Raw genomic sequence first — 24611 nt, forward strand, 5'->3', positions numbered from 1 at the left:
AATTCTAACTGTCCTGTAATGGGGCAGTTGGAAAATTCATATGTAAGAATTTAAAGTTTATTCTAAAAGCTTCAATTCTATCAAATTGTTTTTAGCCTCAGTGAAAGGAAGGGTAGAATTGGCAAGAAATAGAAGAAAAATAACTGCCACAATCTTCCTGGTTCATAGAATCACCTAGGTACAGTAATCTTTTGCCATTTGATCACCTAAAAAAAGCACTTTAGAATGTACACAGATAATTTATATGTCAAAATACAACATTTGAAAGCACTAATAGGCTTAAGTGGAACTCTTTTGTTTGTAAAAATAATGTACTGTGTGCCATAAAAGCAAATTGTGCTTTGATAAAAACACATACATATGTTTCAGGGCAAGAACCCCTGGAAGTTACAGAAGAGTATTAGGATGTGACAGAGGTAGACCAAAGTTAACTATAAAATTGGAAAAGTAGAATAAATCCAGAATGATTTTCTTTGACAAATGAACTATTTAATTAATAAGATGAACTTGATACTATAAGAGTTGTAAATTTTAAAATTAATTAAGGAATTCTTTTTTTTTTTTCTTTTTTCTTTTTTTTTCCCCCTGGTCCTACATCTGTAGTAATTCTATTAAAGTTATGGGAGATAACCTAGGTAGAAATAGACTGAAGAATCAGAAAAGGGGATTCTTGAGGGTGAATCATCTCCATTGCAGTCACTGTATAAATTCCCATCGACCCATCACAACCAACAATTCACTCCCAGAAGGGATGGAGCAGAACTGGTTCAGACATTTTTTCACAAGATTCTTGTCTAATTTTTTTAACAGCCATTACAAAGCTGTTACACACAATGCAAGCAGCCATTGAAACAATTCACTGTTACAGACAGCTACTCATCAAAACCAAGCATTGATTTCAGAAGCACAGGTCTTTGCAGGAGATACTTTGATGTGCTCTTTCAGGTAGGAGCCAACACTGTAGTGCTAACCCTTGTGATTGCACAGCAGGGGTACTTTGCTCTGCATGCTGAAGGCCTAGCTGTTTGTGTCAGGTAATTTTGTAAAACCACAACTGCAAAACTCCCCAGTTAAAGCTGCCCTTAAAAACAACAAGACAAAAATAAAATAAAACTCTACTAGTTGTAATTGTGAAGTAAGACTTTAAATCATAATATTAAAAGCTCAGAAAGAACAAGGCCTAAAAGTGTTACTTGTTTAAAATCCAATTCCTTCCCAACTTCTGAGAAAAGCCAATTAATTGCTTTTTAGAACCTGGCTTATTTTGCCATGCTGAATTTGGTAATCTTGTGCAAATCATATCCTTCTAGCAAATCAAAATGGAGGGGCAGAAAATCTAGAAACATTTTTGTTAACATACAGATGAGGCCTTTCACAGTTTTTTCAGCCGTGTTTCAATTTTCCAATCTATTTGCATTTAAGATCTAGGAATGCTTCTGACCTCTTCTAACGAGAGTTTATGGTCAAGCCAAAGAAATGAAGCACAAGTGGAGGAATTGTTTCCTGGATTAACCTGCAGTATACAAAGAAGGAAACAATGGCTCCCTCTGTGGATGTACTAAGAAACCCACACAAGCCATCTTTCCTACACTATTCCCAAAGTTTTAGGACCTGCGCAGATCCCAACAGCTTAGAGCTGGGCTTGACTTACTCTAGGCATCTTCACAACCAGAGGTACAGATAGCAGCAGTGGCTAAGAGCAAAGGACCTGGACACCATCCTAACATGATGAAATAATGATCATATAGTGGGAGGAATGCTATGCCCTTCAGGAGATGCTTTCAGCAAAGAAGATAACATTAAATGTCGTGTTAAATATTAAACCAATAAGTCTTTTAGCAGTATGTTGGGGTACAAATATCAGTAGCCCCATTTACAGATGATCAGACAGTAAAGATAATACTAAGAATAAAATATTTATCTCACCGCCCTAAATGTCTTCCCTGATAACTAGATAATGCTTTCCATGTATCCCTTTCTGAGCTCAAATGTTTTTCAGGGGGACGTGGAGAACGGAGGGACATGGAGGCGGCAAAACTCCTGCACGTCACGAGCAGTAACCTTGTTAAACAAGCAGCACGAACTGATGAGCAGGACTGACATGGTTCTCGCGGTGTTAGAGATACTGCACAGCGTAGGTAGCAGCACTGGCCCCTTGCCAGGATGTATCACAGTGCCAAGCATATTACACCCAGCAAAACAAAAATAAGGAGGGAATTCAATGAAGGAATCAGACAAAACAGACAACAAATAGCATTCACACAGTTTTGGGTCAGCGCAAATTTGATTCTCCATTTCAGCACCAACTCTTTGAATATTATTAACCCATTTTTCACCAGAAGGTATTTTTTTTTCCTTTGGATGATACATACAGCAATTTCTTCTTCACCATATCCTTTGTCCTTCTAAAAGGATTTAGTAGAAAAAACAGAAGTACCAGACAGCTGCACATCCCCCACAACACAGATAAAATTTTCTGCTTAATTAGGCATTGACATGTTTACTATAACCTTTACAGAAGAGTAACTCGTGCTGTGAAATCCTCTTTTTTTGTCTGCATAACATTCAGACACAATCTTATGATAGCAGTAAAATAACTTTTTAGAAAGCATTGTCAAAATTTCACAAAATCATCAGTCAGGTCCATTTTAACAACATCTAAGGGTTCTAGGCAGCTTTGAAAGTGCATTTCAGGATCCTACTTGTAAGATCATTCCTGTTTATCTAAATGATTTACGTTGCTGTGGGCATTTTAAGGACAGTGGAGACCTCTTCTGTGCAGAGAACCAAAGGTACAAGAAATGCATGTGTCCTTCCAACAGTGTTTTTAGTAAGATTTCATTGTATGTAAAGCTTGATATGAATTAATGTAGCTATTTAACAGAAATAACATTAAGTGAACTTTGTATTATTTATTTTATAAGCTATATATAAAGGGTGTCTTAAGTCTGTACACCCACATGCTTTAAATGCAGTGTCTGTAATAAGTAGCATAAATTTTGCATGTCATACTGATGTCCATATAATAAATTGTTGAGTGACCTGTTCTCTTCCCACCAGTTCTCCCCCAGGCTTATTCTGACATTCCAAACCTCTGAGCTGATCATATATAGCTGTCTTATGGAAAAAAAAATAATATATATATATATATATGAAAGAAATCCAAACTTCCAAACTCAGTAACCAGATGAATGCTTCCTCTTTTTCCCATCTGAGAATTTTTCCCACCAATATTAAACAGGCCCAGTCAGAGATGGGAGATGTGCAATGTGCAGTCCCAAAGAAGCAAGGGACTGAAATTTCACCATCTTGAAGCCTGGACAAAGCCCAGGAGCTTCAGAACATAGAATGGAAGCAATTTCTGGCTTCCTAAATGGAAATACAGTATTTGGTTTTAGTGCTGATTGATCCCAAGACAGTGTATGTCAAGATCATGACATAAGTAAGGATAATATTATCGTATGGATAATAATCATAAATACAATTCTAAAATGTTTTAACTTTTTTTTTTCATTACTTCCCATCATGCCTTTGTGACTGGATTCACTGTAACTGAAGCAATCTGCTTCTCTAGGACAAGGGGTGCAGTAAAATACTGATTCTTTATTCTTCAAAAGAGAACATTTTCCTAGATATTTCTAGAATATTTCTACAAAGTATCTAGAAGAAAACAGGTCCAGTTAACACACCTGCAATTATTTTTTTTTTTTTTGAAATTATGTGTCTAAAACTCCATCATGTTTACCTTGAAATCTTGACCATACTATGTAGGCAGCCCTGAGCCAAGCTCCCAGTGATGTTGAACCCAAAACTGACTTTCAGGTCCTTGCACCTCAGAGTCGCCATAATTTGTACCACATTATACGTCACTTCTGAACTTAAACTTTAGAGTGTGAACACATTTCTTTTTTAAAGTGTTCAATTTTACTGTTAACTTTTCCACCAGTGGATGTTATTTTCAATCAAATTTGCTCTTTTTCCACATAAAGAAACATTTATATATATATATATTTCTTTCCAAGACTGGAAAATTTATTTTCTGCCAAGAGAAGGGACAGTGAATCATTGTCCAGAACAACACTGCTAATCCATGTAAAACCCATGCACCATCTGCACTTCTTCATATATATATTCCAGTTTCACTTGAAATAACATCATTAGTAGAGCAATCTCACAGTGCTATAAGGTGATCTTGTTTCCTTCTTGTCTGGCTTCAACTCAAACATCTTTTTGTGTTTGGCAAAAGCTGTTTCTTTCTCTGAAATATTTCATGCAGATAATGGATAATGACCACTTCTCATTCCTTTTTCTCAAAAATGTCTAACTACATTAGCTACTCAAAGACAAATCTTAACCTGGCTCTTTGTAGAAGTTCATTGCTGTAGATTCATCACAGTTTGAAAATCAACTGAAGAGATAAATTGGCAACTGAAGGGGAAAAAATCCCTACTCTACTGCATAACTCTTATATCAAAGGCATTTTGGAATTTAACAGGACTAAAAGCAATGCAGAAGTCTGGAAATGTGATGGAATTCCAGGGAAAGAACTCTCAAAACATGAAATTTGTGATACAAGAGCAAATGATATAATTTTAGAATATTTTAGACTATGTTAAAAATTTCTGTACCAAGGACCTAACTTCCTGATAAGTTCTGCCATATGGAAATAAAACACAGAGAAAGGTTACCATTCTCACCATGGAGGGAGCAGAGAGTCTGTCTCTGAATCGTGGGTGTCAGAGATGAAATGAGTCTGTCATCTGGTCTAAATGCCCTGGCAGTGTGAGGTTTATACCTAAAGCCCTGTGCTTCAGCATCCTGAGGAAGGTTTTAGACTTTTCTCAAACCCCAGACAATGTTATGTTGAACATGCTCAACTGTCTCTGTTCTGGGAAGCCAGCTAACTATTTTGGACAATAGGAAATTATTTGCACCTTTTGCCTCTATTACTTTTTTTACTTTTTATTTATTTACTTCACCTCTTTTTTTTTTTTTCTTTTTTTTCTTTTTTTAGAATATTTTTAGAACTCTGTTTGTAAAGTAGTTAAAACAGCTTGGGCATGAATTTTCATCTCTTTCAGAGGAGGAACAGAGATGCACTAGCATCAGCTGCTGGAGGATAGAAACAACCTCTGTGGCGACGTGCTTGCAAAGCACTGCCGATGAGGAGCACGGAAATATAGCTCCAGCCCCTCTTGGAGTGGCTTCTGCCATAACTGAATTTTAACACACAAAGGCAACTCCATGGAGCCATAACCATTATTTATATATGATGCTGAAATGAAGCAATTTGGGGCTTTCATTTTGTTGTACTCTAATTAGAGTTGTATTATAAAGTTTTCTATTAAATGTCCAATTTCCTACTAGTTAAGAAGGCAAAATACCCACTAGCTTCAGTGGGACTTTTAGCAGCACAAAGGAGAAAAGATTATGTCTTTTGTACATTGCATCCTACACAGTCATGAGACAAATGAAAATGATCAGTGGCTGGAAGCATATGTGCAGTGAACTGGCTTGCGAGCTACCTGTAAACTTGAAGCAAAACCAATAATAAGACAAGAAAAGAAACAAACAAAAGGAAGGATGAAAAAAAAAGAAAGAAAAAAAAAAAAGAGAGGTGAGCTGATGCATTCTGCTGAACTGAGTCCATGGAGAGGAAAGAATGATTGTGGAGATTTTCTTGAAAAATTTCTCCTTAAGGATGAAGTTGTTTGCATAGTCAGTGATTGCACTGATTAAAAAAGCACCTTCAGTCCCACTTGCCTTGCCCTGCGTTCAGCCAGTCTGAGTGGCTGAGTGGCCGGGTGCTAGTTGCTCCAGAAACGGATGGGACCACGTTTTGAGCCAGTATTTTAGGTCCCTCACATGAAGGCTTTACAGTGTAAGTGAATAATTTGCTTTTGGTTAAAAGCATCTTTGTTTGCTATTTTCTACAGAGCCTTGGAACTTGCAATTTTATTATTTCAATCAGCTGAACATGTTTGATATTATCCAGATTGTAATTTCGCCAAATCTGCTTGTTATGAAAATTATGACTCCTAGCACAATTTGAATGCAAAGCGCTGTACCTTCACGGCCACTTGCTATGCACAAACACAAGACCCACAGCCTGGCCTCGGCTGGCCCATCCACCTGGGAAATCCTTGCCCTGGCCTCACTGGGCAAGGTTTTAGACACATACCAGGGAGTCACTGCAACACCACGAAACCAATATGAATTGCATGTAATTGTTGCTAGACACAAAGGGTGCTTTCCAAAACACAGTTTTGTCCTGAACAATTAGAGGAACAGAGTAGCAGTAAATATATTTTCCTCGTTAGTCATTTTAATTGCACCACTATAAATCACTTTACCTAAGAAAACGAAAGTCTGTAACTTTTGTCTCTCTGTGCCTTTCTTCAGTGTTCTCCTGTCCTATTTATTGTTGCGGAAAACAGCATCGTGGCTCTGTAAATTTATAGATTACCTCATTTAAAACCCATGTTTCAAATTATGTTTTTCCTCTTTCATTATCCTAGGTTCCCCTAAACGCCAATCTAAATTTCTTTAAATGGGATGAGCTACCAATCAGAATTAAATATATATATATATATATGTATAAATTGAAATTGTAATGAGTCTTACCAGTGTATTGCTAGCACTTTGGTTCATTTGATATGAACTTTGTTTTTTTAAAGTACCACATGGTAAGGCTTTGAAACTTCAGTTTGTAAAAAAAAACTGTAACAGCCTTACAGCCTTTGAAGTCACTACTGATATAACTCTGAACAGATCCATTCAAGTTCAACTAACATCAGACAAATGTTTAGTGTATCAGAGGAAGCCACAAAAGCAAGGATTTCATCAATATTTCACAACAGCCTCAGGGAAACTGTAGATTGCAATGCTGTAGGGCAGCTAATGGAATTACACACAAGGGTTTTGTACATTTAAAATAAGCAGCTACTAAAAAAATTACCCTTCAGTTTGATAGAAACTGTATAAAACTGCAGATGGGAAACAATTAAATAGCTACCAACATTTATCCATGTCAGCCTGATAGGTCATTTAATAACAGGTATTTCTTTCTTTCTTTCCTTTTTTTTTTTTTTTTCCTGGTAGGGCAATAATAAAGATTAACATTTATGAAAAGTAGCATAAAATATAGTACAGCCAAATGAATAATTAAAGATGCTTCTGAAGAATTTGTTTGCTATTGTATGGCCATGAAGACTGCTCTCCAGTAATGAAGTACATTTATATTAAATACAATTATAAATAGAAAGAAGCTGAGGATTATGTTTATGGAGATGTGTTTTTTATCCTAAAATGATAATAATAATATTAAAAAATATATATAAAATCTTTGGTTCATTTCTTTTGAATCCATGGCTTATCTCATGGACAGCATTTCTTCATAACTTATTCCCCTTGAAAAGAGTTGGGCCCTGGCTTAAATGTATGCAGGATAAACTTGAAGCTGGATGTATTAAATGTAATAAACCAGGGGAAGATCAACACTTCCCCTGAAAGACTCTTGATCAGAGTGAAGAATCCTTTGTATGAAAGCAAAATGTTTATTCTAAAAATAGACCCATACAATCATATTCCTTTTCATTACTATGTTCAATGTGTAAAAATCTTGAAGTACTAGCCCTTCACACACTTGTTTTCAAGTGTTTAGGTATGTTCTGCTACTGCGGGAAATTACTATTTCTGTTAATAACTAATGCTTCTTCAGTGTATTGAATAGCACTATGTGAGACAAATTATTTGATTATTATTTTTAAAAGGCTACTTATTTCTTGGCCTCTCCAATTCAAAACAGACCAGCTTGGCTAAATATAATACAGAACCTACTTTCATGCAGAAGACTTTAAGCCTCAATTCAAGAAAGCTCTTGAACATATCAAGTTTCTCCCATTTGGGGCAAGAGTGAATACATTTATTTGCCGTACAGAGAGGTTATGCAATCATGATGCTTCACTGCCACAATTACTTAATAATCAGCTATTAATGTGTAAACAATATCAGCCGGATTTTGGTAATATGACGGGAGATTGAGTGAGTCAACCTTGACAGAAGATCTGCCAGAGGAAGGGGTTAAGAGAATAGCTCAGCCGCGGTAACTCCAGGACGTGCCCCTGGCTGCTGAGGTGGCCTCTGTAAACTCACACAGAGTCAGTTCAAAGTTCAGATGTTTTTACTGATGATCCCCATGGACACCTATTTTCTCTTCAAAATTCCAGCCTCCCTACCTGTTGGGCTGCAAAACGGTACTTCTTGTACAAATTTTGCCGGAGCTCACTGAGAAGTGCACTACGTTTTAATGGTGAGCTGAAAATCCTGATCTACTTGGTACTCATCTTCACAAGCCAGTGATGGGTACAGATGAAGCTACTAGCATTTCCTATATGTATTTATTAAAGTACAGAATTCATGTGCAGCTGAAGATGCTGCATAAAATGTAAGCTCCTTGCAATAACTTGTTGACTAGGACTTAATATTACAGCCTATATCTTAAAAATATTAATATAGCTTGAAAAGTACACTATTATTATAACATTTGTCTAAAGAGCAGTGGGCCTTTTGATTTTCCCTTTGGATACACGGGCATATTGAAGCGCCATTGAGATCTGCTTTAAGCCATGCTTGTCAGTAATATTCATAAATCTGCTCTGCTTACTCATAGCTGGTTAAACCATGGCGGCAACATCATTAGTCTCTTAACATCTCTTTAGATAAGGTATGTAAGTAGAAAGTGAGGGTATAAAGAAATATATCCTCTTCATCGACTTGCTTCATTTTGATCTTTCATTCCAGGCAATGAAAAAACTGCAAAGAGACTTGAAGTGTGAATTTTTACTTGCTGGGCTTTAGTGTAAGAGGGACACTAGTGAAGTGTACACAGATCAAGTGTTTTATTTCCCTCTTTATTTTCCTTTCAGGAACATACTGTTACAAATGCTGGTCCCAATGAATAGTCTGTTTCTTTTGTGACAAATATTATGGCCAACAAACATTGACTTTTGACCATTAGACATGCTTGCACTTATAGCCACATAACCATCAAAGCACTAAGCCAGCATGAAGGTCATTACCCCAGGCAGCATCTTACTTTGACTAACTTCTCCGATATGTAAGCAATAAGCAGTTGCAAGAGATTGATATGATACTTTGTGAGTAATTTGGATGAACTATAACACTAACCCAGTAAAGTATTATAATTTTAAATGTGTCCAGAAAATAATTGAAATTCTGGTTTAGCTTCATCATAATGCACAGTGCCGGGTATATTTAACAGCTGACTAGCTTAGCATGAATATTGCTTTACAAATGAGGTCATATTGTTTTTAAGAAACAATATTGCTATCAAACATGTTTAGGAGGAAAAGCAAGAGATTATGAGTACACTTTTAACCTTTCTGTCTCTTTCTATATCTGTTTACTATGGTGATTTAGGTGCTCAGTGTTGTTTGAAGGCAAACATAGAAGGTTCTGGCATTTAAAAGAGATCCAGTAATGAGCAACTGGCAGTCAGATTCCTTCTTATTATTACTCTGTCACAAAATCTCTGCTCTACAAAACTCCATCTTTACAACACCAGTCAGAGATGAGAAAGGTCAAAACATCTCCTTCGAACACTCAGCCCGTACATGCACAACACCGCTCCTGAGTCACATACAGCAGCCAGAATTCGCTCCGTAGTATGGAAGAGAGCAGAGCCCACAGGTAAGCCAGTTTTGTTAGAGAGAAGGCTTTCCCCCTTCCGCCACTGCCACTATCCAGCTCAGAGTGGGATCACCTACTGGTTTTAGTCCACATTTCTTTTTCATCCCTTACCCTTTTGTCAGGATGAGAGAGACCTAAACAAGATGCTCAAAAGAATATCTAACATACGCTACATATATGCATCCACACACATACTGGCCACACATTTCTTTACTTATTGGGGTGGGAGGGGGAGAGAGGGGCACACACAGAGGGCCTGATCCTGCTTTTCACTTCTCATTGCAGCCAACAATGAGGAGGCAGCAGCCGCTGTGATAAGAAGCAATCTTTGATCCAGTGAAATCTGTTCCAGAGCTGCAGCTGACTTCTTTTAAGGTCGTGTCTGAAATATTCCCTCTGCACGAGGCACGATTACAGGTGCGCTGGTGCTGAGTTTGGCAGCATGAACTTGCAACAATTCTTACCAGGAATTTTTGGAGAACTGTTCCTTATCACCCTCAAGAGGGTGCAGCTCTAAAAAAGCTGCAGCTTTATTATTACCTTTGTACTTTTGTTAATGTACTGCCCACAACACCAATACTGCCCTACAGAAATCTTTTGCTTGCATGGAACAAAAGTCTTCCTGTCCCCAAAAGCTTCCATTTTCGATGCTCTCTTGTGCTTTCTCTTCTCTCTCCACGCAGTTTGGGATGCTGCCCTACTGCCTGAATGCTGCCCATATCTGTCTCCTTGCAGATAAGAAGACTTATTAATAGTAAAAATGTTAATAATTATCAGTATTAAAATTAGTACTGTTGGTTCCAGTCTGCAAGAAACTTGGGCAAAACAAATCAACCCATGTCAAAAGGATAAGTTTCCAACTGATATGGAAAATAAATCTAGTTTCCAAGTATCTATCAAGACTATTAAAATAATGGAAATTTCAAAGAAAAATAAAAAAGAAAAATGATTGAAGTACAAATATTGAGCTGTGTTCTTTTAACTGATGTCTCAAATGAGCTAAGGAAGGACTTAGATCCAGAGCCAGTACACAGATCATTTACAGATCATAATCACCAGTCTCAGTGTTGTTTTCCTGCCCGTCCTAAGTGATAACTGAAATTTATCGTATGGGACAAAGTGTAAAAAAACAGGCAGGAACAACAGGAGGCTGCAGCTGCACAGGGTCAGCTTTTCCTGAATCTCAGCGAGAAATAACAAGTATGAGTTACGGTGAAAAAAAAATAAAAATCCAATAATCAGAAAGGTCATTTAATGACAGAAACAACTTCTTCAGCACAGGTATCGTGATGCAACCACTGCTGAAGTGCAGGACCTCACTGGGTACAAAAAAGCTATATATTATACCTATCATAACTGGATTTAAGGCCTGCAGGAATTCACAAAGCAGGCTAGTGTATCAAAAATCCAGACTGTAACATCCTGAAAGAGCTGAAAGAGTGGCTTAACTGTCTCCTCTCCAGCTCTGTAACACAACAATAAAACTTTATAAACTTGTCTGCATTTTTTTTCCAGAACCTCAATCAGACTTGGACAGAGAAGCAACAGAGGGCATCTGACCTCTACCAAATTACTCTTAATACTGACTTTTTGAAAAATGGCTTGCTGCTGCAGGCAAGCCCAAGGATTAAAAAAAAAAAAAAAAAAAAAGTCATTAAAAATACATTTAATTTTTTTAAAGAATTAAAAGATATTTATTGTTGTTTCTAGTGATCACAAGCACAAATACAGACAAGAGATTAGAAAAAAAGATGTCCAGGAAATTTTCAGTTGTGCACACAGAGAGCAAAACGTCTCCATTTTTGTTTGAATTCCTGCCTCTTCCCTTTCACTGCCTCCCAGGCATCAGCATGCAACTGGGACACCACCTTTCAAGCTCTGCACTTCTGCAGAGGAGCAAATGTACCTGGGATGTTTATTAAGGCATCATTATATGTCTGTGTGGCATCATTTATTTTCTGTGGAAGAGACCATGCCAGGTCAAGATCAACAGTTTGAGCAGACAATTCATCAGGTGGGAGCAGGTGGCAGGGGCGGTATAAGAAATCGCTTGAAAAGGAGTACAAAACTGAAATGGATGGAAGTGTAAAAGTAATAAGAAAGTGATCAGTGAAACTATGAACAGCAGAAGATAAATCAAATGGAACAAGTGCAGAGCAGGAATCAGACCAAGAGGTTTTCCTTAAACATGAACAAGGCTTTAACCTCAACGACAGGAGGTGAATCCACGTATAATGTTTTGCCTCGAAACCCTACTGGGATTCGGGAGAATAAATGGAGCAGGATTATTATTGAGTCATTCAGAAGGAATCAGTAAGAAACAAAACAAAACAAAACAAAACAAAAAAACACAGTTTACTTTCTTAAAGTTGTAGTAGAATGGATGCAGAGAGCACTTAGAAAATGAAGCATTACGAGGGGTTTTGCACATTACATTTACATCCACTTTCAAGCCATGTTTATATTGTGAGTGTGTTACGGGATCTGCATTTATGTTTGGATTAAGACCTGCTGAAGCAATGGCTGAAATCATATAACAATAAAGAGTGGTGAATGGGCAGGGATAAAGGTAGTTGAAATGGAGAAATGTTGAACGTTTTAATGAAAGGAGTAACTCACACATTAACTTGACTACTTCTTGAACAGAACTAAATAATTTTATTGAAGATTGGTCTTCACACCAGTAAAATCCTTACACTATCAATAATTAAATAAGTAACGACAAAAAAAATAAATCCTGTGTACCTTATCTAACTCAGATTTTGGACTAAGTATAGATAATGTGAAATTAAAACCTCCCAAAATGTTTTGATCAGTGCTCATTATATGCTGATAGATCTGCTTAGCTCTTTGATACTACATGAGGATATACTGGCTATGGACACTAAGTCCTGTCTGATATGTTAAATAGAGAAAGTCCTTTGAGATTTTATGGGTAAAGTTGATTTGGAGCTATAAAATTGAAGCATTTATTACAGACTAGAGGCCAACAACACCTCATTACAGACTGCCTAAACACTTCCAGTTTATTCACTGATTCAAATCCAAACAATAACTCCCTTTTAAGGCTTTTCTGGCTGATTCTCATTCTCTTTCTACCAAAAAATAAATAAATAGAAAAACCAAATCCAACAACAACAACAAAACAACAAAACCAACAAAACCCAACAACAAACAACAAACTTACAATATGTATTTTTAATATGTTTTTGAATCTATGCTAAAATTTAAAGGAACGCAAAGCACATCTTACATCTAGCTAGTACCTGCACAAGGTTTGTCTTGAACAACTACCAGTTTGCCTTATCTACATGGGCTAATTACTGTATACATCCACCAAGGCACAGCTGGAATTTGACTAGTCTGTATTAAAAAATGCAAAGGAAATTTTTCAACATGTGTTGTACTGCCAGTTCATTGCTCCTCCTGTGCAGTATTTTCCTTATACTGGTTCAAATCTTTCACACAGAGAAAAAAACATTTGAACTAAGAAGATTCAGAAAGACTGAAACTGCTTTTTACCTGTTATTTAAGAAATCACTGTGTTTAAATACTCTGCCCCTTATGAACAAAGCTCCTTAAGCACTCACTGGGAGAAGAAGCAGAAAAACTGGCCATCTTTGCTGTTCCCTCAAAGAAATTTAGTTTAAACAAACTAAATCTCTTGGCAACGCACACACTGCCTAATGTCTCTGGTCCATAAGCACAGCTTAGAGGCAGCGCCAACGCTCCCAGCCGAGGCAGCAGAGCTTCCACCAGCAGCCCTTCTTCAAAGCCCTTTGCTCAGACAGAGACGCCCCCCAACGACCCTGTCCAAGAGGCCCCAGCTGGGATGTGCCAGATCTGTCAGCAGCCATCACCGCGGCCACCATCTCTGAGACTGGAGGAGCAGCAAACCCGTAAGGGCAGAAAGGCATTCTCAGGGTGGTTTCCTACAGGGTCAACTCATTTGAACCAGCTCTTGGGGGCTCTGGAGCTTCATGCATTGATATGGCAAGGCTGACACTAACCCAGAGTGGGCCTTGCCCACACTTGGGTATCATTCCTAACAATTTTTCTGGGTTAATGGCCCATAAACTTTTCCTTGTGCACTAGGTTAAACTTACTGTTACAATTCTTTTGAAGCAAATGCAATTAGGTAGATGAATAATTGGGTCAATATTTTATTTTTCTCTGTACAGAATCTCTCCTTGTTGCTAACGTTGTTTTTGCCTGGTGGATATATATTTGTGCATATATGCTTTTTTTCTTTTTTTTTTTCCTTTTTTTGTTGCTTCCAGTAGCAGTGGAAGTAGAAAGTGCTTGCATCTTAAACTTTGTAGCAATGTATCAAAAATAGCAGTAGTCAAAAAATAATAATCATGCGTGTAGCTGTTACTTGAAAGAACTGATGCTCCTGACGAGTAGCACACCTTGTATGTCCTGAGCAATTCTTCAGGAGAGCTTATCTTCCCTTTCTTTTACCTGGTAACTTTGGATATTTGTTAGCAGTGGCTCTGAAGCACAGTTCTGAGGCCAGCCAACTTTATGGAAACGCAATCTAATTTCAGCAAAGAATTTGTTTTGGATTAACTCCATTTTATGGAGTGCAAAATGTTGCCCATTACTTTGGAAATTGAACAGTACGTTTCCACCTCACCTCCTCTGATATCATTAATCTAAAACGAAGGGTAAAATGATTTCCCCTATTAGTTTGCAATTTGTTTGTCCTCATGTGATTGAGAGACAACCTCTCATATGAAATTCATCTTCCTCCCTACTCCCTTCCCAACAAGATTTAGTCTCCCCAACCAGGATTAACTGCCACAAAGTGATTTCACCACTACCTGTTCTTCCTTCCTCTTCTGTACGAGCAGCTACATTTTTTACTTTTTCTCCCTGACACTGGTAAAAATGCTGGTGTTAGAGGGAGCACGCAATTAAAGGTCAAAAATTCAAGTATTTTTCTGTTCCACCCTGTATAAATCTATTGCTGTCAGAGAGAAGCAATCATGCCTGCAAATGCACTTTACAGGGCTAAGAAGATCTGTTTCTCAACTTAAACTATGTAACATTTAAATATCAAAAACTTTGTTTTCTAATGAGGGAAGTATTGAGGGGGGGAGAAATGAATTATATGCTTGATGTATACTGAAGGCTGGGAAAATTAAGGCCATTTCCCATGGTGAGAATGCAGTGATTTCAGTTTGTGAGAGTAAATTAAACCTTTGGGAGAATTTGTCTTCCATTAAATTGAACAGCTAAACAGGCACAGAAGATTTTAATGTCACCACCAACAAACCCCAAAGGTTACAAAACGAAAAAGAAACACTGTTTTCTTGTTTGGAAGTTCTCTCTCTCTCTACCTAAGAAAAATGCAAACTGTAAATGTATGTTGAGACACAAAGACCCTTAAAGATCATAATTCCATTCCTATACCATATGCTATTAATGTCTGTCAACACTGTTTAGCCAGCAACTGCTGACAGAACCATATTTGCTATCTAAATACATCATAAATAAATCAGTAATGAACTGCTTTAGTAAACCTTCTGCACTGATTGGAAATACAGATCGAGTAAACAAACTCTGGGGATAGCATTTTGCAGCTAGAAGTATATACAACTGTTTAATGTCAATGACAAAGTCACTCACACCTCTCTTTCTGGCAAGACATGAGGCGGGTGAAAGGAAATCGTAAGGATGGCAAAAGTGTTTAATCAATTGTAGCAAATGTACCTGTCAGCATTCATCATATTACTTCTCCCCCCCTTTTTTTTTTTAACCTTATGCAAATTTCAGATAAAGGGCCTTTCAGCAGGTAGACCTATAAAATACGCTGAACCAAATCACCCCCCTCGGCTCACTCATGGTGTTGTGACTAGGGATGTGGTCATCGAAACCTGGCTGCAGTTCATGAGCTTTCCAAAGGAGACATGTAATGAGCAAGCACAGACTCTGTTGGCTTCCTGGCAAACAAAAGACCAGATTAAGCACGAGTCTAAAGCATGAGTCTTTCTGAGGCAATGACACAGGCTTAGTAGGAAAAAAATAGGAACTAGGATTGAGTCCCAAAGTGGATTCCTGACTGTGCTGCAGGTTAACTAATGGCTTTGTACTGCACGGTTTCTGTGTGCTTCTGAAGGTAAAACGAATGGATGATTTGGCCATAATTTGATTTTGGGATGTGGAATACACTGAAATCTAAAACTTCAAGTACCTTGCAAGATGTGCTAGATAAAAAAAAAAAAAAAGAAGTAGGAAATACTCCATTATTTGCTCTAGTAAGCCTACCAGATATTGTCTGAAGAGAAATCAGCTATGTTTGGTGAAGAGCTGGAACTGTAATTTATCTCATGAGGTGGGATATTACTACTATTACTACTAAGAAGGCTTAGTAGCAATATTGACTGCTAGACTTCAAAAGAATCTACTAGCCCCATACATTTGTAATTGAATAAATATTTCTAGTCTTCCCAACTCTTATTTGACATAAATGTTTTTAAAGTTACTTTCTGACAGCTCTTTGGTAATTAGACACCATAGCTGTATATCAGAAGAACAGTGTTAATTAAGACTGTAGCGAGATGCTAAAATTATAACTTCATCTACACTATATTTTAGCAGCAGAAATTCTTGGAGGTCCCTGTGGGATGAGACTTTAGGACAGAATAAAACAAGTGCTAGTATATCATGATGGTTGCAATGGACAATATTTTTTTAAAAATAGAATTTATCTACTATATGGAGGATTAGAAGTTTCTCTTAATCCCATCAGATGATTAAACATTTTATCCTTTGTTCCCCTCAAAGTTATTTTCAGTTGACAGCCCGGGCACTCTGTAGGATGCAAAGCCCTTCTGTTTACAAATTCAGCTCATTGACAAAGCTCACAAAGCAGTGGCAGGTGTTATTCTTTACAGCAGGAATTAGTTCTGTGCACAGAGGGCTAACGCAGGGAGCGGGAAGGCTTCAGCTTGTTCCACCCCGCCAGCGGGACGGATGCAGCCTGCCCTCTGCATGCTCACACGGGTGCGTCCCCCTGCGTGCACACCTCCAGTGCTCTGCATTTCCCACTCACCTGGAGTTAGGTGAGCAGGTGCTAACTACTGAAATGGAAAAGGAGAGAAGCCCGGGTTAAAAGGAGCATTGGTCTGTAAGGGTAGGATCTCATCTTCCAATAAATCAAGTTATAAATTTAAATTATGAGCACCTTAAGAAGACTGAGGTTCATGCAAAGGAATACAGCGTAAGACAAGGTTCCCTCTGGTGTCATTTGTTTTTGTGACAAGCTGCAGAGATTGCTGGAACAGAAGAAGTCCCAAGCTCCTATATACCATCTCAAGTAGAATTCATGTAAAAAAGAAGAGAAGCAGCACCGTCTGGATGATAAACATTCATATTTTACAACCTTTCAGTTTATTTACTGATATATCTTTTTCTAACTATATTTGTTGTTTGTATCAGCTTGCCTAGGCAAAACAGAGCCATACATAATTCAGGGATAAAATTGCCATCAAGTCACTGCAGAATCTAAACAAATAGACCCCAAACATATATTTTTCATTAATAACCCTCCATTACCAATTTCCGACACTTTGAAACAAAAATAAATGAATAAAATAGCAAGATAAAAAAGAAAGACACCTCATTATTTAATGCCAGTCTCCCTGGCTTTGTGCTCAGAGCAGGTAGAGGTATTGTCTGCAAAGTTAGAGCTTAATGTGACCTGGGAGCGGGGCCCAGGCTGGCAGGGGAGCACACGGAGAGGCAATCAGCCACTTGGCCAAAGCTGTCACCAGTCCTCAAGCCTGTGAGACAAGGCTAAGTGTGGAAGCTCCCATGCCACTTACACATTTCATTTTTTGCTGTCTTCCTGTCCAAAAAGAGGAAGAAATGAAAAAAAAAAAAAAAAAAAGGGAGGGGTGGAGTAGAGAAAAAGAAGAAAAAGAACTGTTAATTTACAAAGCCAAAAATAGCAGCTGTTAATGGGCTTTTGCACTTCTTTAGTCACTGCAAGGTCGTGATCAGAAGTAGCCCATGACTGATATGATTGATTCTAAAGTGAACCTCAGCTCAACATGTCTGTAATGGACATTAAAAAATCTGAAAGGAACTCGAAAGAGAAAACAAAAAAGTGACATACTTTATGGAGCTGTGAAGGCCTCCAGGTTCTTACAATGAACTTGGAGGGCGGAGTCATGCTCTGTTTTTTTTATTGACCCTTATAATAATTATTGCATTACAAAGAACAATTAATAGTATAGATAAGTCTAACTTCATCAATTTTATGGCTATTTCATTGCTATTTCTTACAGCTCTGCTAAGAAGAGCCCTCCTCTTCCATCCCTGTGTTTAAAGGGTTAAATGAGATGAGTGACAGCCTTTCTGCATGATTTACAACTTCGAGCCCTGTAGTGAAACCAGCGCTTGATGGATGATCCTGAAAGACGGAGACTAACCATAAATCATGTCTTTGAATCATTGACAAAGATAAAGGAGAGAAAGAAAAAGCACTGGCATTGACATTCATTCTCCCAATAATGTACATTGACTAGTTACAATACAGAACCTTAATTAAAAAAGCGAACTCAAAGTAGTCACCTCAGTGTAGGGAACACACCAGTCTGGAAGCCTCCTGAAAATTACAAATAAAAGTTCAAGCTGCATCCATGATAGGTTACCTCCAAAGGAAAACACTCGGATGTGCACTTGCCACAGCCCTGCACTGGAAAAGCAAACCCAATAAACACTGCCCTTAACCTCCTTGTTATGTCTTTTTTTGATGCCTATTCTTAATTTCATCTTATTACTGGCACTGGATGGAAAGATGTCGTTCTTCAAAAAACAAAGAAAGAGCAACCATCTCTGCCTTACAGGAGAACTGAGGCACTGGGAAACACAGGGGCTTGTTTGGGGGCCAAGGGGAAAACAGGGCTTGATAAGTTTAGAGAAAGGGAGTAGGTTTATATGTCCTGATATGCCTGTGACAGACAGGTGCTGGCACAGATAGGGGATCTTCCATCTAAGGCTTCTAAATTTATGGCAGAGGTGAGAAGCAAACTCAAATCCTCCAAGTCTCGGGCCAAGCAGAGGAAATCAACGTCTAATCCCACACTCCTGCACGCTCCCATGGAGACTGGTGCCTACAGAGATACATGACCTGGTGTCTGTGAACACAGCAGCCGCACACTTCTCTTCTTTACTTCCCCAAAGCATAGACTTCATCTTTACCTTTCAAAGCAGACACAGAGTACTTCTGTGATACATTTACTATTTCACAAGAAACGGGAGGAGAAATGAAATGGCAGCCTCCAAAAGGCTGCATGAAAGGCCAGCAGTGCAGAGACATTAAAGGACAGGATAAGACCTATTGGGGTGAAGTGATGGTACCAGATAGTGCCATCTGTAACTGCACTGGCGACTCCCACCTCCACACAAGGAAGACTGATAGAAAGACAAAGAAATGCATGCAATAATGCATGTATGTTGTGGGCAGCACCCTTTTTCTGTCTGTAAATGCAACAAACGAATACCCAAATGGGGGAACTTTCGGGGTCAGCCTGTGCTGCGCCACACAAGCACCTTACAAAGCTGCCTGAAAGGGTGTAGTGAGCTTGGCATGAAATGCAGTCAGCTTGAGGTGGGAGCAGCTTGGCTATTTGCAAAAAGGTTTCATCTAACCATTTTTTTTTTTTTAAACCCATGATAAAAAGGTGAGGAGAGAAAAGAGGGGTAAAGGAAAAAATATAGAAGTAGAAAGGAAAAAATAGAAGTCGAGAGAGGAAGGTCTAGATATGCATGTTAATGCTTCCCCTCTGCACTTAAGTCTTTAAAAAAAAAGTCACAGGCTTGACAAGTTCATGGCTCATGTTAGCTGGAGGCAGGGGTGAATGAACTCCCAACTTCTCCATGTTTTGTTCCTTTCCTGAATCTTTCCAATTTCTTAAAATTCTTTGAGTCCCTCAAGCATTTAATCCTCCTAGTTTAAAGAAAATATTGGGATTTCACACATGGAAAAACTCAATTATCAAAACAAAACCAAACAAAACAAAAAGAGGACAAGCAGCACTAAGCAGGTTGTTGTAGGTAAAGGAAAGCACCTCCTATCAATAAGAGGGAACAGCTCAATGAAACAGCTGAGAAAACACAACTGGGAATATGTCTGAAGGCACAACAATTGTAATAGGCACCCTTTATTTGCATATATTATTTCCCATTCTTCCCTGAGTTCTCTTTGCTGTGTCTTATTTTCTCTACTCCCTCCCTTTCTCCAGCTGATTACATGTATGAGAAAACGCTGTCTGATCTACCTAGAAAATCGAAGGACTTTATAAAGTATGAGCACTCAGAAATACACTGTAAAAATTATTTGATGATCTTCAACTCCTTCCATGCCATTTAAATATTTCTTTCAGTATATTATTGATAACTCAAAATGTTTTCTGCTCTTGATTCTTGATGTATCACTTTGTCATGAGCACTTTGAGGCAGGTTCACAAGTCTAGAAACTTGAACCAGGCACACAGAAGTTTCTTTGCCCCTGATTGCATGAATACACACCTCAGTTTTAAATTATTTCACACAAATGTGCTGTCATATTGGATTTGCAATTTCTTTTACATGAGTATTTGCTGAAATTTATTTTTCCAATAAACTTTCCTATTGCAAACAATTTGCTAAGATATTTAGAAGCAACTAAAGGGGAGTGAACAAAGTCACATATTTTAGCTTGTTTATAAATTCAGGAAAATATGGTTGTACTGCCTTCCCTTCCATTTCTCTCCCCTCTTCTTCAGCTTTTGTTTTAAACTCTTTCTCTACATTACAAAAAAAATGCCAGTATAGCTCATGAGAGAGCTTTATTAGTAGAAAATATTACTGAAGTGATTAAAATTGCAAACTTTTCCTCAGGAAAATTAGCCTTTCAGTTTTTTGTTTGTTTGTTTGTTTTTAAGGAAGAGAATAAGTAGGGAGGAGAAGAACCAAAATCTACATTCTTGTTTGGAAATAGAAGGGTACCTGAAAAATAACTGATTCAGACATACAGGAAGAAGAGCTGATAGGAGCTGAATTCAGCTGTATCCAGTGTCAGGCCCTGTTACAGACCAGGTTTCCTGGCTGCAGCTCCCGGGACGTGGCACAGGCCAGCAGCCTTTGTAACTCCGCTGGGCATCGCAGGAAATCAGTATCGAAATGATGGTCACTAACCCGTCCAGAGCAAATGGTTCACACCAAGGGATAAACATAACGGCAGTCTCCTGGCTTTAAAGGAAAAATAAAATGGCAAATTTGATCTAAAACAAAAAGACTGATTTTAGCGTGGATGCGATTTGCTCCTTTCGACTGAGCTAAAATGGCCTGATTTCCAGCGCAGCTGGCTGGGTTAAGGAGCACACCGATACTAATTATATCATTTCGCTAAATCTTGAGGTGATAAGGAAGACAGACATCCAGCTGTCACAGGAAATGACCCTGAAACTAAGTGAAATGTTCCACTAAAAAGCAAATACACCTTTGCTAAAAAGTGCTGTAAATGCACAGCAGAAAATGTTACTCATGGCTGCTGTCAAGGAAGGGGTGTGTGTTGCACCCCTGGACACCAAGACAGCAGAAATGAAGCACCTCAGAAACTGTTTTCAAAAGGATTTGGGGCACTGTGTAAGTCCTAATTCATAAGGATGCAGCCTGGTGGGTGAAGTTGGAATGAAAGAGAAAATAATCCACTTGGTGCCAGATTAAGGGTGAAATGCTGTTTCCCATTAGCAAAGGTGCACGGGAACCACGTTGTGAGGACAGCAGCTCCAGCAGCTGATTTATGGGTCCCAGCAGGACGGGAGGGGGTGAGAAGCAAAGGCTGGCCCCGGCAAGCCAGCCAGCCCGTCCCCAATTCCCCTGGCTGATGCTGATGGCGGGCAGTTTGCTGTACCTTGCCCCCACTGCAGCTCTCCTGCTTTGAGCGGCTCTAGCCCCAGTGGCAGGGGGCAGGAGCTGCCACACACCCATCTGACGTATTCGTCAAGTCCTCTCCTGGAGCAGAATTAGGGATTTTCTGCTCTCCTCTGGCCTTGCCGCACAGAGAGCTGGGAGAGAGGGTCCCTGGGCTCCAAGAAGAATTAGGTTGATTTAGGAGGCTCTACAGGAGGGCTGGGGTGAGGAAAGTGTTAATACAATAGGTTTTGGCATTTGACAGAGAATACTTATGTTTAACCATTCATAACTAAATCACATCAATTTAAGTGGATTCCTTGTATTTCTGACTCTCACATTAATCTCTATGCAGAGAGAATGTCTAAATATTTGTCTCTTTCAGTTCCGATATTGTAATTCTCTACAAAAACTAGGGGAATCCCCCCCCTCTTTTTATCCCCTCCCCTTCCTCTCTCTTTTCCTACCTTCTTTTCTTTATTTTCTGGTAGAAGAAAGTGGTGAAAGGCTTTGGATGATCATTTAAAGAAACAGGGATTTAATAAACCCAGTGTTTGGGTACATCACAGCTTTTATGTTGGTGCTGAACTCCACATACATTAAATCCACATCATCTATCAATCTTACAGTTGTGTGTCACTTATGAAAATCTACTGAGTATTGTTTTCATCTCGCCTTACAACATGCAGCAAAGCCTCATGAATACTGAAGAGCATTGTAAATACTGCACATCTTTTATTTTTAAAGGTCTAGACAGTTTGGAATGGCAAGATTTCTTTGTTGAAAATTGCAGCTTAAAGCAATAATTCCCAGATTCCTCCTCCCCTAGTTTTTTCATTCTGTGTGCAAACAAGCAGAAGCACTGCTCTGTGTCATTAGTAACACCTACAGTAGTGCCGCCGCTGCCTCAGCTTCACCATAGTGGTGCTCTGCCTGTGCTAGCCATTAATCCAGCCTGATGCTGGTTCAAGTGTGATATTATTATTCAAATTCCATCCCACTAGGAAGCAACCAGCTCTGAGATGTATCTATTCATTTCGACTGCTTTATTGAAATCTGACAACCTGCTTTTTCCACATTTTTGAATACTGCAACTTTATGACCACACACTGCCATCACCTTGCTCTTATTTGCCTCAATAGCCCTCAGTAGTGGATCTGCCATGGACTGGATTTAATAGAACAATATTTTACCATTAGACAGCACCTTTCATTCTGAAGAATAAAGCCTCATTGAAATTCAGTCATCTGGGGGGCCCACAGAGGCACAGCTTCAGTGAACAGGGACATTTTGGCCGGGGCCACAACCCAGTCTGTTTTTGCAGAGTGCAGAGCGACCTTTAGCACACACACAAAGCCAACAGGAGCTGTGTGGTGTCATCCCAGACACCGTGGCCTCCGAGTATCTGGCCCTCAGCCTGGGCTAGAAAGTGGGTAGCCAGGTCTCCTGCCATCCCGTTGTGCTGATGGGATACGGGCACGGCCGTGTCCAGGAGCACGGGCTGCCTTCTGCAGCCAGAAGTCTCCCGCCTGCAATACGCATCCCCAGCTCCAGGCAAAGCCAGGAACAGCAGGGAGGCATGATCAAAGGGAGGTGCAAGGAGTTGACTAAACCTTCTGAAACGTCCACAGAAGCCTGAATTTGCCTTGAGTCACCATGTACGTGAGGGAGGGGGGAGGCTCAGTGTGACTCTTACTTTACAGAAATCTTCTGAATAAGTTTGATGTCTCATTGCTTGCTTTTCTATTGGGTTACTATCTTTTTTATCTTGTCAGTCCTACAAACCCATGTTTGTGTGCCACCAGCTTATCCTGCAGTATATATAGGTTATCATAAGCTAAAAGCTAACAGTAATCTCACCAAAAAACAATAAAAATAAAAATAAAATAAAAATTAAAAAATCACCAAACCACCACCAACAAAACCACTAGGATCTGACTACTAACATTTCTGTTTGTTTCTATTTCCATGCAAAGAAAGGTAACTTCTTTCTTCCTACAGACACAAAAGCAGAGCACCCCTGCCATCATGCTGTGAGCTGCACTGAAGTGTGAGCTATTTGGGATGTTGAGAAGCCTTCTGTGATTTCTGTAAACTGGTGGGATCAATCTGCTGCTACTTGTCCAGGCAATTCAACTTCAATGATAGGATTAAGAGCTACCATTTCAATTTCCTAGAGGCAGGAACAGTAAGCAGTCTGAAGTCTGAGCTGTAGATTATCAAATTAATGAAGGGTAGGTACCTGAAGACTCAAGGGCCAACCTGTTAAGAAACCTTGCTACTGACTCAGAAGCAATTCAGAGGAGTGCTCCAAAGCTGCAAAGACTCCCCCCATACAGGCTATCCGTGAATGACTATTGCATTATTATGGCCGAGGTGACAAACCAGTGAGGTATAATTTCAGAGTATTACTGTTTCTCCCATCTACCTTTGCTTATAAACATAGGCTTGGGACAGGCTTCAGCTCAGTTTGAGGCAGGGCTTGGTATTACGCTGACTTAGGCTAAAATCAAATTTTAAATCTAACTTGCCTGATTCAAATGAATGAGGATGTGAAACATCCACAGGTGTCATCTTAGGTTTGTGAAACCAAAATTCAATAGTAGGGGTTCTGCGAAGCCAAGGCATTACAGGTGTCTGTTACCGGGAAAAGGACCACCGCTCACCATTTCCAGGCTTCTGGTGATTCAAATGAAGTGGAACCGAGACACAAAGCATCCCTGCATTTTGAGTTTGACAAACAGATGTGAGTTCACGAAAGCAGTACCAAAACCTCGAGAAATGTAAGTGATGCAGAGGGAAAGAATGCAAAGAGAGTGTGCTACCTCCCTCTCTCTGCAGTCCTGTGCACAAACATTGTACTGGCCTGATTTTCGGAGGCTGGGGTGGGGCTGCTCACTGCATCTGAAAAGCAGACCTTTTGTTTAGATCTGCAAAAAATTTGCAAGTTTGTTAGTTCATCAAAGAAATCTAATCCACCTATTGTCTTCTGA

The 24611-nt window shown here is 39.1% G+C and overlaps 1 protein-coding gene across 4 annotated transcripts in view; it reads right to left on the reverse strand.

Moving 5' to 3' along the window:
- TSHZ2 (teashirt zinc finger homeobox 2) overlaps positions 1-24611 on the reverse strand; it is a 214459-nt gene that overhangs the window by 76031 nt on the left and 113817 nt on the right. The gene's annotated exons all lie outside the window — the stretch shown is intronic.

Source organism: Cygnus atratus, chromosome 16, assembly GCF_013377495.2.
Source record: "Cygnus atratus isolate AKBS03 ecotype Queensland, Australia chromosome 16, CAtr_DNAZoo_HiC_assembly, whole genome shotgun sequence".
Lineage (NCBI taxonomy): Eukaryota > Metazoa > Chordata > Aves > Anseriformes > Anatidae > Cygnus > Cygnus atratus.